Source organism: Aedes albopictus, chromosome 1, assembly GCF_035046485.1.
Source record: "Aedes albopictus strain Foshan chromosome 1, AalbF5, whole genome shotgun sequence".
NCBI classification, from domain to species: Eukaryota; Metazoa; Arthropoda; class Insecta; order Diptera; family Culicidae; genus Aedes; species Aedes albopictus.
This window is the reverse complement of record NC_085136.1, coordinates 302,139,563-302,153,114: the sequence shown is the minus strand read 5'-3', so window position 1 is coordinate 302,153,114 and position 13,552 is coordinate 302,139,563. Positions and strand designations below refer to the sequence as shown.

At 41.8% G+C, this 13,552-nt stretch overlaps 1 long non-coding RNA gene across 1 annotated transcript; it reads right to left on the bottom strand.

Annotated features, from left to right (window-relative positions):
• Window positions 1-7,897: 7,897 nt before the first annotated feature.
• On the bottom strand, window positions 7,898-12,881 carry LOC134285722 (uncharacterized). The gene is made up of 2 exons (XR_009996576.1): window positions 9,464-12,881; window positions 7,898-9,399 (listed from the first exon to the last, which is right to left on the bottom strand). It is a non-coding gene; the product is annotated as an uncharacterized LOC134285722 (long non-coding RNA).
• Window positions 12,882-13,552: the final 671 nt, after the last annotated feature.

Genomic DNA, 13,552 nt, shown 5'->3' with positions numbered 1-13,552 from the left:
CCATAGAACAAACGAGCCATTTCTGTACAGAGAAGTAAATTCTCTTCCAGGTGCGTCTGGAACAATGCATACGATTAAATTGAGGAGCTTTAATGCGATGAATGTCATAAAAGCCATTGTCAAAGGAAAAAAGTAACCATCAGGGCAAAATATAAGTTAATTTTAAAGATGGAAAATTAAAATTTTGATGTTAAACGATTTCGGTGTCGTTACAGTGAGGGAGCATTCAAATTCTTCTATAGATGTATTCCTAGATGTCATCTAATAAAATATTATTTTGTTTGCGTATATTGTAAATCGATTATTTATTAATCGATTGTTTGGGAACAAAAAACTTCGACACCCCTAACGTTTTTTTCAAGAAAGTTGCATTGCACGGTAGCCTGAAGTTGATCAAAAAACAATTATTGACTTTTTCTGACAACAGGTGGTGCTGAAATCATTCGTCAACGGTGTCTCCATGTCGTTGTAAGTAAATACGTGAAGTGACCTATATTGTTAATATAGTATATTTGGTAAAACCCATGATAAGCCCCTGAAATGCTATCAACCGCCCCAAAACCTCTAGGAACGCTCTTAAAATGTTCCTGCAACACCCTGAAACCACAGACAAACAGATGTAACACTCTTCAAAACAGCTTGGCACATGCATTTAACGATCAATTCAAATTGCATTTGATTTGCGCGATCGTTCCACCAGAGGCGCTAGTATTCGATCGCTTTGACGTTTGCCGAACGTTGACGTTGCTGAATGATGCAAACGAAAATTACAGGCAATTGGTGTTGAAGTGTGCGTGTCAGAAAAACGTCAAATCGAAATCCATCATGGCCGACAGTGTCGCGCGCGGTTATACCAACAGGTGGCAGTGTGCTCATAAAAATGACCCGGGCAAAAGTTTTTGATGAATTTCCATTAAGAGTTACGTCTGTGCTGAAACTCTCTCAAATGACTCTAAAATTACTCTGGAATACCTTAAAACGCCCCTCAAACCCCCTGCAATTCCCTTCAAAAGCTCCTGAGATCTCTTGAATTGCCCTTTACCCTTTAAGTCCCTTGCAACGTCCCTGAAACCCCTTAAGATGAAGACATGACGAAGCCACACCTGGAATTTTCAAAAGCGCAAATCTGGGGAACCGAATATCCGTGCGGTGTGTGCTGAAAAGTTGATCGAATGGTTACCCGCTGGCAGGCCCGGATTAAGGATTGTGGGGGCCCGGGGCCAGAGCGGATATGGAGGCCCCTCGGAGGTACAAATGCCATGAGCAAATATGCTTTTCTTTGTTTTTGTTAATGTTTAGCAAGCGAAAAGATTTTTGTGGGGGGCCCTAAAATGCCCTTAAATCCGGCCCTGCCCGCTGGTGGTGACCAATAGATCAACTTTTCTGCGCAAACCGACTTACGGTTCTTCAGATTTGTGCTCTTGAAAATTCGAGGAGTGGCTTTGTCATATACAGCCATTCCATAGAAAAACGATATAGTGCATCTCCGCTTGTCGTGAAACTTGGTGGGCTTGTAGTTCTTCGGAAATAATTAGATCCGTATTTTTTTTGTTTCGTAATTAGGGTGACCAATTTTCATATAGGGTGGTCCAAAAAATTAGGGTTTTTCAAAATTTTCAAAAACTCGTAACTTTTGAACCAGTTGACCGATTTAAACTTCTTTTTTTGTTTGAAAGCTATTGAATTGTAGCTTTCAGGAAAAATACGTTAAAGGGGCTAAAATGTAAAGAGTACTATAAAGTACGCAAATATATTAGTTTTTTCACGTTTTCATGGTCTCGGGACCAAAGAGGTACCCTGGTTCTATATTTTTATCAGAAAATTCATGAAATTTGGAGTAAATATCAAAAAATCAGAGATGTATGTTTTTTAGTCTTTGAGATATGATTTTTTGAAAAAAAAGGTCAAATTTTCCCATACAAGACCCTTTTTTATATTTGATTATATTTTGATTCCTTATAATATTATGGATACCAAAACCACCAGGAATCACTTTAAAAAGCAATACTATGCATAGTTTTATGAGAATTTGTAATTTCAAGCAATTTTAGGGTAGCTAGTACTATAATATACGACTCTCTATATTCAAAAAATCATATCTCAAAAACAATACAACACACATTTCTGATTTTTTGATATGTTACGCCAAATTTCCTGAATTTTCTGATAAAAATATAAAACCAGGGTACCTCTTTGGTCCCGAGACCATGAAAAAACTAATATATTTGCACATTTTATTGTACTCTTTACATTTTAGCCCCTTTAACGTATTTTTCCTGAAAGCTACAATTCAATAGCTTTCAAACAAAAAAAAAAGTTTAAAATCGGTCAAATGGTTCAAAAGTTATGATTTTTTTTTAAATTTTTAGTTTTGAAAAACCTTGATTTTTTGGACCACCCTATATGAAAATTGGTCTCCCTAATGACGAAATAAAAAAATACGGGTCTAATTATTTCCGAAGAACTACAAGCCCACCAAGTTTCACGACAATCGGAGATGTACTATATCGTTTTTCTATGGAATGGCTGTATATTGACCTTAATAGTATTGAATTGCCCCTGAATTCCCCGTAATCCCATTAAAACGCCAACAAATCTTGACAGAATGCCCTTAAAAGTATTCTCAAATCCTCTGAAACAACCCCTTAAAACGTCCCTGAAGGTTTTTGAAACCCCCTTTTAATGGGCTCTCTGGAAACTTTCTGGAAACTCCCTTAGCCCCATCTCAAATGTCCAGGAGCAAGACCTGTTCTCGCGAGTTAGATTCCCTCATTGAAGCCCAACCTTTATTTATGCATGAATTTCCCTTTTTTTATGCCTTTTTACATTTATGCACATTTTCAATTTAGCAGTCAGCAGTCACAGCCATGTGCATAAAAAGAGGTTTCAGTGTACTTTAAAAAATGCAGTAGGCAAGACAAAGTTTGCCGGGGACAGCTGGTAAGCTTATATTCTTTTTTACACCTATGAACCTAACCTCAAAATGACTGACAATTCTCAGGTCATTTTGACAGATGTAACATGAGCATAAAAAGGACGGCAACAAGATCGATAAAGTAGAATATATGATCCGTCTTTTTCGTGTATGAGTGTGGTCTGTCAAAATGACATGAGAAGTGTCAAACATTTTCATGGCTAGCTTTGTTGGTGTAATGAAGAGTTAAATGGATTACAATAGAAATTGAGGAATCCTTTAAATGTTGTTTTTTGCTCTAAATGAAAAGTGATCCTTACTTCAAGTAGGTTCTCAAAAATAGATTGTTTTTACTTTTTGACAAGGCTAGACAAAGGCGAGACACGATATACAAATAACATAGCGCTTTATTATCTCAATTTTGACGCCATAGATTAGAAAGGCATTCTGTGGACTGATGGAACTCTCTGAGAGCGATTATTCTCTTTGATGTTATTATTTTTTAAGGTTGTTAGAAGCTAAGCAATATATGCATGGATAAAATTTGGTTTTGAAATTGTTAAATCAAATTTATCAGAACATCGAACCAGTAGTATAACGCGCTAATTGAAGGGTCATTTTCAGTGCATTTAAACAACCATTGTTGGTGGCAGCCAGTCTATCTATCTCTCTCTCTCTCTACGCACCAATCCGTTATGTTTGCTGTTATCATCATCGCAATTAACTTGCCATTGCCAATATCTGAGATTACCGATAACTCCTTATCGAACAGAATAAATATGCGTGCGTGTAACTCCTGTGTGTAGGTATGCAGTCAGTTGGACTTCCGTCCGAGACCCGTTTACCCGGTGGTTCCTCCACATGCCCTGCCACATGCACATCGCGTAAACACGTGTTTATTTGGCACCCGGTCTCATTTACACCCACACATTATTGCAGCGGGTCAACAATTGAGAGCCGATTGTTCGGTGCCGCCAATCTGCACTGCACTTATAATGCAAAACGGTTGCACAGTGGGGCTTCGTGAAGGACAAAATTAGAGATGATTAGAGGCAATGATCAAGTGTTCATAGGCAAAGATGACCGCATAATTCGTATGTAGTTGCTGTTCGCTTGATACACTAGACACAGAGAACTAGATCTCCTAATTTATAATAGCAAAAACGTCATCGGCCACGTTAGCTTGACAAACGTTGTTATTAAAGACTGCAAAAATTTCTGTATCTTAAAGACTGTTGTCTCAGGTAGTAAAGTTTGAATTTGGTAGTCCTAGTAATTGGTAGAGATTCACTAGCCGCAATCTTAGTGAATCGTTTTGAGGTTTTCAAAGTTGTATCCAAATTGTATCGGTCTTCTTATTTAATTTGGTCCCACAGTGCGATGCAGCAGTTGTACAATCTCTATTGATTGATAATAATTATTTAATTAGATTATTGCGCCGCACCCCCACATCCAGACCACTTCCTCTTCCAACTCGGAACCAGGCCTAAACTCCAGTTCAGCCACGGGCTTTGAAAATCCAGCCCCAAAACCGATTTGATATGCAAATTAACCGATAGTGATCGATAATTGGACGACGAGTTGGTGCGGTCGGTGTGTGCCTTTTGCCTATAATTTACGAAGCTAATTAGTGTTTGGTGAGGTCCTCGCTTTTTCGACTGTGCCAATTACCATCGAACTGCACAAACTCTGACTGCGACTAATAATGACGAGCAGGAGATATGTACATAAAGAATGTTGACGGCTCTAATGTACGTTTTCCGTACGGATTTATGCTCTCTTCAAAAGCGATTTATGACATCGGGGGTGTGAGTGGCGCTATCGGGAATAGTTATTAGCCCCCGTCGCTAATGAGATCAACTGGATTAAGATGGGTAATTTCCATAAAATAATTTCCACACACACACATACAAAATCAGACGGACAATGAAATACAGAGAAGCAACATTTTCATAAAATTTAAGCGCGCGCCCGATTCTGTCGCTACCTGAGGGCGTTCCTTTGTTGGTGGCCGGGCTCTCATTACAAATGGCTATCAAAGGTGCAATAAAAATTAAAAGTATGGAAAATTATATTTTTATCAGCTCGTTTAACTTCCCGCGCGACCGCGCCGGACCGCTGCTGTCATCTTTCCAAGTCCGCGGCTTGGATCGGAAGCATTATGCTGAAGGCATGGAAGTCGCAGAGTGCAGAGGTTCTCAACTTTTGAGTTTCCGTAGGTCACGCCAGGTCACGCTCATCGTGCCTGGTCCGCCCATCGTGCTCTCTGCGCTCCACGCCTTTTTGCTCCAACCGGATTAATAGCAAACACCAGCTTTGCAGGGTTGTTGTCCGGCATTATTGCAACATGCCCTGCCCACCGTATCCTTCTGGCTTTGACCACCTTCTAGATGCTGGGTTCGCCGTAAAGTGCAGCGAGCTCGCGGTTCATCCTTCTCCGCCACACACCGTTCTCCTGCACACCGCCGACGATCGTCCTTAGCACGCGTCGCTCGAAAACTTCGAGTGCTTGCAGGTCCTCCTCTTGCATGGTCCAGGTCTTGTATCCGTACAGAACCACCGGTCTTATTAGCGTTTTGTGCATGATGCATTTGGTGCGCGAGTGAATCTTTTTCGACCGCAGTTTCTTCTGGAGCCTGTAGCATGGTCACTTTTGGTAAATATTATTTTAAGATTTATTCAATAAATTATATAAAATGTATATAAAATGTACATAAACTGTATATTAAATTAAATATTTTTCATGTTCTTCAATGTTAATTTATTATCCGTGTTAATTTATTTTTCATTCAAATTTAATGTTTCAGTGTCAAATGTACTAAATTCCAAAGTTCACTATAAATGTTTTGCGATATTCAATGTCACCATTCAAAATGACATGCACTTCAAAACCGCATACAACTTGCATGCAAGTCGCCTTCACAAGTCTAAAACATGTAAATAAAATCCCTGCTGCTCTACCCACTACACCACGAAACCCGAACAATCTCGAGGTTCAATGTTCAAGCCCGAACTCTCTCGATAAAAATGGATCGGGTATTTAAAAATAGACGGAGCGATACAGATCATTCAGATGGGTATGAAAGTGAAAGAGATAGCAATTTATTCGGTTCTCATTCGTGGTTGATGAGAATTGTCGTTTGAAAAGATCGTAAATTACTTCGGTAATTTTACGTATTTCCGGCCACGAAGTCTTGGGATCCGACCTTATCTGAGGACTTACAGAACTTCTACTCGTCCATTTTGACCTGGACCGTGGAAGAGGCGGGAGTGCGTGTTCTAAGTTTAGTGTCGCGGTGTGTTATATTTGGTAATACTTATAAAATGTGAGAAGTCTTTTAGATTAAACTACAAGTTACTTTCGTTCCTTTCCGTTAGATAGCAAAGTTCAACAACCTATGTTAAAAGGTTAAGTGCGGTCAAACTAGATTGTGTGTGCGTGTTAGGGAATAGAAAAAGGTAATTGATATTTTTGTTGTGTGGAGTAAACTTTTTCGTTAAACGTGTCGAACAGCCGTTCGACGGCTTTTTATTCAGGATTTGATCCACGGCCGAAAGCTCGGCACACCGCACCTTTTTCGCTAAACGCGCTCTCGACCCCACGTCGCAGCGTCAAAAGTCCCGGTTTGAGGGGAAAGCCGGAAGGGAACAACCGTTCCGACAGAGCGGCCGAAACCACGTTTTTTTCGTCGGCGTTCATGTGGTAGCAACCATACCGACCAAGCCACCGACGACCCCCATCGTCAGCTTCGCCATCAACCAACTTTTTCGGTGATCGGAACATTCACCGCCGGAGGGGGCCGAAAACCACGTTTTCCTAAGTCGGCCATGCGGTAGTCACCTCACCGACCAAGCCATCGACGACCCCCATCGTCATCGACACCGAGGAGCAACTGCGCCGGTGATCCGGTCCGTTTAGCGACCGGCAGCGAGAAAGGCGCACTTTCCAAACCGCCGCGCGTCGCGCGCATTTGGTGCAATCGTCGCAGTACCTCCACCGTAGGATGCGCTAAGAATAGCGTGCTGTTTTACCAAGCCGTCCGTCGACCGCCACGCCGTCGCTTCTGTTTTGTCGACGGCATTGATGAGTAGCTGAAAGGTACCGTGAGTAGAACAAAAGCCCAATCTAATTAACCATGCGCATGCGTTAAACTCCACACACACTAACCGAGCTCGGAAGAAAACGTTGTCGATCAATATCGATAGAATCAGATTAGAATAGGAACAAATTAAAACCGCACACACGTAGGGAAAGCTAGGAAGTAGAAGAAGATGAATTAGCATGGAAAGGAACATGCGTTAATAAACCTAGGTTATCAAATTTGAATAAATGTTTCGTTAGTTTTTCGTTACCTTCAAACATGCTGTATTTTGTGAAATGTTAGTGCTTTCCCTGTAACAGTTTTTTTGGTCTTCGAGATTTCTCACGTTCGCGTCGTTCTACCTGTTTTTGTTAATCTTTTTGTACGCCAGGATAGACTGCCTGGGAAATCAGTCTCTCCACTCACGTGTCCGAAGCTAACAGGGAAATTTGAACTGGTGAGTTCTTCCAGTGATGATACTCGTGAGTGGTGTCTTTGTGAGTTGGTAGAACGACGGTTAGCATCAACCATGTTTTCAGAATCGCTTAACGTGACCTCTATAAGTGAGATATCTCGATTAGCCGTACTTTTGAGTTTTCTGTATCGTCCCTAAATCGCTATTTGGTCTCTTATAAAACAAACCCGCCCTGAGGTTGGGTTTCTTGCCGGGCAAACATAACTCGACAGACGGTCCTCTTCGGAGGTGGCGCTTAAGCCGTCTGTTTTCGGAGCCAGGGAACGAAGCAGAAGACGGGAAAACTCTTAGCCGCAATTTGCGTGCTACATTTTGGCGCCCAACGTTTAGAAGGCAGACACATTTTTTCGATTTTTTGGCGCTTATTGAAACATTGCACATTTTAAGAATTTCTTTCATTTTTTTTTGCAAAAAATACGCAGTAAATACATTAAAACACATTAGAACTTTTTTATTCAAAATTGTATGCGGTATTTTTCTTATTCACTTCGTACTTCACGCACAATTGTTGTTTCCTGATTTAGTTTGTCGTTATTATATGTTTGTGTTGTGTGAAGAACTTAGTCGTATTTTTGTGTATTTGTGCTATTGAAAAATTTAACTTATTATGACGAACATTAGTGAACTCCTTAGTACTTTTCTCTACCTTTAAAAAACCTGCACATACCCCTATTATTTAAACAAAATCTATTCGACACACTGACTAGAAACTTATATTTTAGTCCGTAATCTCAAAAGAAATGAAGTTCCGACATTACTCCCACAGATTCGGTTTTCAAACGGACCAAGGAGTAATTAGGTCAAGCAAAGAGAGTTTGCCGAAACTATCTCTAAAAACAACGTGTCGTAGTCGGAAAAGTGCTTGGGAAACACTGGTACGATCTTGGGGACCTTCAAGGGAAACGCCTTGGAGTGAACCTTGGAGCCTTAACGGGGGTCATCGTAAAAGGATGCACCCACCGACATAGAATAACAAATTTTTTCAAGCTATGAACCTCTTCGGAGTGACCAAGTTGATCAAAACATGCCCAAGGGTTCATAAATTACCAGTCACTAAGGTGACCGACAATTTTTCCAAAGCTATGTATCGTGAGAGACCAACTTCATAAAACACCTTCGGGGAAAAGTCAGGTTGGACCAATCCAGGTGAAAATGAGCTAGAAACACCTCAGGTCTTGAAGAGAGTCCCTGGGCGATGATTTCTCACTGAAGTAGTAAAGATCATCAAGCATAGAAGGAGCTGGGTGATGACCTGACCAATAGTACGTGGGAACACGAAGACTACAGGGAGCCTAAGTGATGACTTCCAATCCTCGGTACTCAGTACTGAGTTAGTACTGGTCCTTACGAAGCCTAGGAAGGAGCCCATGTGAGACCTCTGGCCTCAATTGACCATTAGGTGACTCGAACTCATCCATCACAGTGATTGATCGCCAGCTATGACGTCATCTCACTTGGAAAATTGATGGACTGTTAGGTAGACGAGCTATGTGAACTTCCCCAAGAAGCAACTAAGGCATTTCCATGAAAATCTCCACGAAAACACCTTTAAGGGCAAAGAAATCCACATAGAAAGGGAGTTGAGACTACGAAACGTAATCCTCCCATGTAAATACTGTAAATTTTGTAAATATTAGTGATTAGTACGCGCCTAACGACCTACGGTAATTCTATTTTTAGTACCTTAAGATTAGGATTAATTAGTAGGAAAATCACTTACAGTTCTTATTAGAGTTGCCTGTTTGTTTTCGTTCTTCGACCAATCCTTAGTCCTAGTTGCAGTTTTCCGTCCGAGTATTCATCCTTCCGTGGTAATTGGTTTTTCGTTATTCCCATCTTATCCTTAAATCGTCCGTTATCATCAGTAGATTTGTCAGTTTTCCTTTACCGTCATTCTGATTGATGCGTCGCTGCTCATGTAATCGGTTCTAAAAGTAATTAAAATTCGAATTCAGTATTTGTTCCTATTAGAGTTTCGTCGTTCTTCTTTACCAGCTGCCGTTCATGAAGAATGGTACGCCTTCGTCACTTTGAACAACGTCCAGTCCAACGTTGTTTTTGTCCGTTCTCGTTCAGTTCTTCTTTGCCGTCAATTAACGTAGAAATAGCAGTCCAGTCCATCTTTTTTGTATTTTTCGTCATTCTTGTGCAGCTTCAAGTAAGTCCAATATCCATCCATCGCTAGAATAATTCCTATTAGAACTACTTTCGTCCGTGCCATGTTGTGTTGATGCCTCATTTGCGTCGATCTAAAAATACAAATAAACCCTCCCACGATCCCCAAAAGACAGCTCAATTAGCTTAACGACAACCGATTACAGTAAATAAAACCACTTTCCGTAATATTTTCTCCGCTTTCGCAATAATTTCTTCGCAAAATTGTAGATTTTTGCAGCAGCTCGTTTCCAACTTGCACTTTTACACATTTTTTTCCACTTTTTGTTTTGGTCGTTTTGACGTTTGTCCATTTTCGTTCCGTTAAGTTGGCAGCGCAGTGAGTGCGTGAGTTCTAAGGGAGTGAGTGACGACTCGTTCCCGGAGTGCCCGATCGAGGGGTGATTCATTGTTTGTGGTATTGTACAGCTCATAAATATTTCGAAAGAAATGTTTATGATGCGGCTTTTAAAATTTATGTTGTTTGTGTGTTGTGAAACGTTTTCGGACTTATGTCTGGAGTGTTTTCGCGGCACACGGTTTAAAGTGGAGAGCGGCTGTGGTCATATGTTTCGGGTAGAATATCTGGAGGGATCGCAGCCGGGATTCACTAGTACGGTTTATGTTTATTGTGGAAAGTGGACGCGGTCAGGTGTTCGGAACATGTTCTGGAGTAGACCGACGTTCGCGATCCACAGGTATTGTGTTGAGGAGATTTACGGGCACTGTCTTAGTGTTCGGCCCATGATGGCTGGAGTAGAAGACAGGGGTCCTAGTTTATGGTTACTTCTCTGGAGTTAAGGCCTACTCCAGATGAAAGTACTTTTACAGTTTCGTTTTTTTTTAATGTTTGCTTGTGTGCGCAGCCTTCCAACAATGTTTCGTGAATTTTTTGTACTCAATAGCCCAACCATTCTTCGCAATAGTCAATTATCAGCTGGAAAATTTCTCAATATTTAACCCTACGAAAATTTGATTGAAATCTTCTCAATTTCAATCAAATTTTCGTACCTTTAGTAGAGGATGATGTAGCATGGTCACTTTTGGTAAATATTATTTTAAGATTTATTCAATAAATTATATAAAATGTATATAAAATGTACATAAACTGTATATTAAATTAAATATTTTTCATGTTCTTCAATGTTAATTTATTATCCGTGTTAATTTATTTTTCATTCAAATTTAATGTTTCAGTGTCAAATGTACTAAATTCCAAAGTTCACTATAAATGTTTTGCGATATTCAATGTCACCATTCAAAATGACATGCACTTCAAAACCGCATACAACTTGCATGCAAGTCGCCTTCACAAGTCTAATACATGTAAATAAAATCCCTGCTGCTCTACCCACTACACCACGAAACCCGAACAATCTCGAGGTTCAATGTTCAAGCCCGAACTCTCTCGATAAAAATGGATCGGGTATTTAAAAATAGACGGAGCGATACAGATCATTCAGATGGGTATGAAAGTGAAAGAGATAGCAATTTATTCGGTTCTCATTCGTGGTTGATGAGAATTGTCGTTTGAAAAGATCGTAAATTACTTCGGTAATTTTACGTATTTCCGGCCACGAAGTCTTGGGATCCGACCTTATCTGAGGACTTACAGAACTTCTACTCGTCCATTTTGACCTGGACCGTGGAAGAGGCGGGAGTGCGTGTTCTAAGTTTAGTGTCGCGGTGTGTTATATTTGGTAATACTTATAAAATGTGAGAAGTCTTTTAGATTAAACTACAAGTTACTTTCGTTCCTTTCCGTTAGATAGCAAAGTTCAACAACCTATGTTAAAAGGTTAAGTGCGGTCAAACTAGATTGTGTGTGCGTGTTAGGGAATAGAAAAAGGTAATTGATATTTTTGTTGTGTGGAGTAAACTTTTTCGTTAAACGTGTCGAACAGCCGTTCGACGGCTTTTTATTCAGGATTTGATCCACGGCCGAAAGCTCGGCACACCGCACCTTTTTCGCTAAACGCGCTCTCGACCCCACGTCGCAGCGTCAAAAGTCCCGGTTTGAGGGGAAAGCCGGAAGGGAACAACCGTTCCGACAGAGCGGCCGAAACCACGTTTTTTTCGTCGGCGTTCATGTGGTAGCAACCATACCGACCAAGCCACCGACGACCCCCATCGTCAGCTTCGCCATCAACCAACTTTTTCGGTGATCGGAACATTCACCGCCGGAGGGGGCCGAAAACCACGTTTTCCTAAGTCGGCCATGCGGTAGTCACCTCACCGACCAAGCCATCGACGACCCCCATCGTCATCGACACCGAGGAGCAACTGCGCCGGTGATCCGGTCCGTTTAGCGACCGGCAGCGAGAAAGGCGCACTTTCCAAACCGCCGCGCGTCGCGCGCATTTGGTGCAATCGTCGCAGTACCTCCACCGTAGGATGCGCTAAGAATAGCGTGCTGTTTTACCAAGCCGTCCGTCGACCGCCACGCCGTCGCTTCTGTTTTGTCGACGGCATTGATGAGTAGCTGAAAGGTACCGTGAGTAGAACAAAAGCCCAATCTAATTAACCATGCGCATGCGTTAAACTCCACACACACTAACCGAGCTCGGAAGAAAACGTTGTCGATCAATATCGATAGAATCAGATTAGAATAGGAACAAATTAAAACCGCACACACGTAGGGAAAGCTAGGAAGTAGAAGAAGATGAATTAGCATGGAAAGGAACATGCGTTAATAAACCTAGGTTATCAAATTTGAATAAATGTTTCGTTAGTTTTTCGTTACCTTCAAACATGCTGTATTTTGTGAAATGTTAGTGCTTTCCCTGTAACAGTTTTTTTGGTCTTCGAGATTTCTCACGTTCGCGTCGTTCTACCTGTTTTTGTTAATCTTTTTGTACGCCAGGATAGACTGCCTGGGAAATCAGTCTCTCCACTCACGTGTCCGAAGCTAACAGGGAAATTTGAACTGGTGAGTTCTTCCAGTGATGATACTCGTGAGTGGTGTCTTTGTGAGTTGGTAGAACGACGGTTAGCATCAACCATGTTTTCAGAATCGCTTAACGTGACCTCTATAAGTGAGATATCTCGATTAGCCGTACTTTTGAGTTTTCTGTATCGTCCCTAAATCGCTATTTGGTCTCTTATAAAACAAACCCGCCCTGAGGTTGGGTTTCTTGCCGGGCAAACATAACTCGACAGACGGTCCTCTTCGGAGGTGGCGCTTAAGCCGTCTGTTTTCGGAGCCAGGGAACGAAGCAGAAGACGGGAAAACTCTTAGCCGCAATTTGCGTGCTACAAGCCCGTAGTAGGCCCGACTTCCGCTGATGATGCGCCTTCGAATTTCACGACTCACGTTGCTGTTAGCCGTCAGTAAGGATCCGAGGTAGACTAATTCCTCGACCACCTCGAAAGTATCCCCGCTATCGTAACATTACTACCCAGACGGATCCGGTCGTGTTCGGTTCCGTCTACCAGCATGTACTTTGTATTTGAGGCATTCAGCACCAGTCCGACCTTTGCTGCTTCGCGTTTCAGGCGGGTGTACAGCTCTGCCACCGTTCCAAATGTTCTAGCGATAATGTCCATGTCGTCCGCAAAGCACACAAATTGACCGGATTTTGTGAAAATCATTCCCCGGCTGTTGAGCCCGGCTCGTCGCATCATACCCGCGATGCGATGTTGAAAATTTGGCATGAGAGTCCGTCACCTTCTCGCAGTCCCCGGCTAGATTCGAATGAACTGGTTAGTTCTCCCGAAACCCTTACGCAGTTTTGCACACCGTCCATCGTTGCTTTAATCAGTCTAGTCAGCTTCCCAGGAAAGCCGTTTTCGTCCATGATTCTCCATAGCTCTGCGCGGTCTATACTGTCGTATGCAGCTTTGAAGTCGATGAACAGGTTGAACAGATGCGTTGGGACCTGGTATTCACGGCATTACTGGAGGATTTGCCGTACGGTGAAGATATGG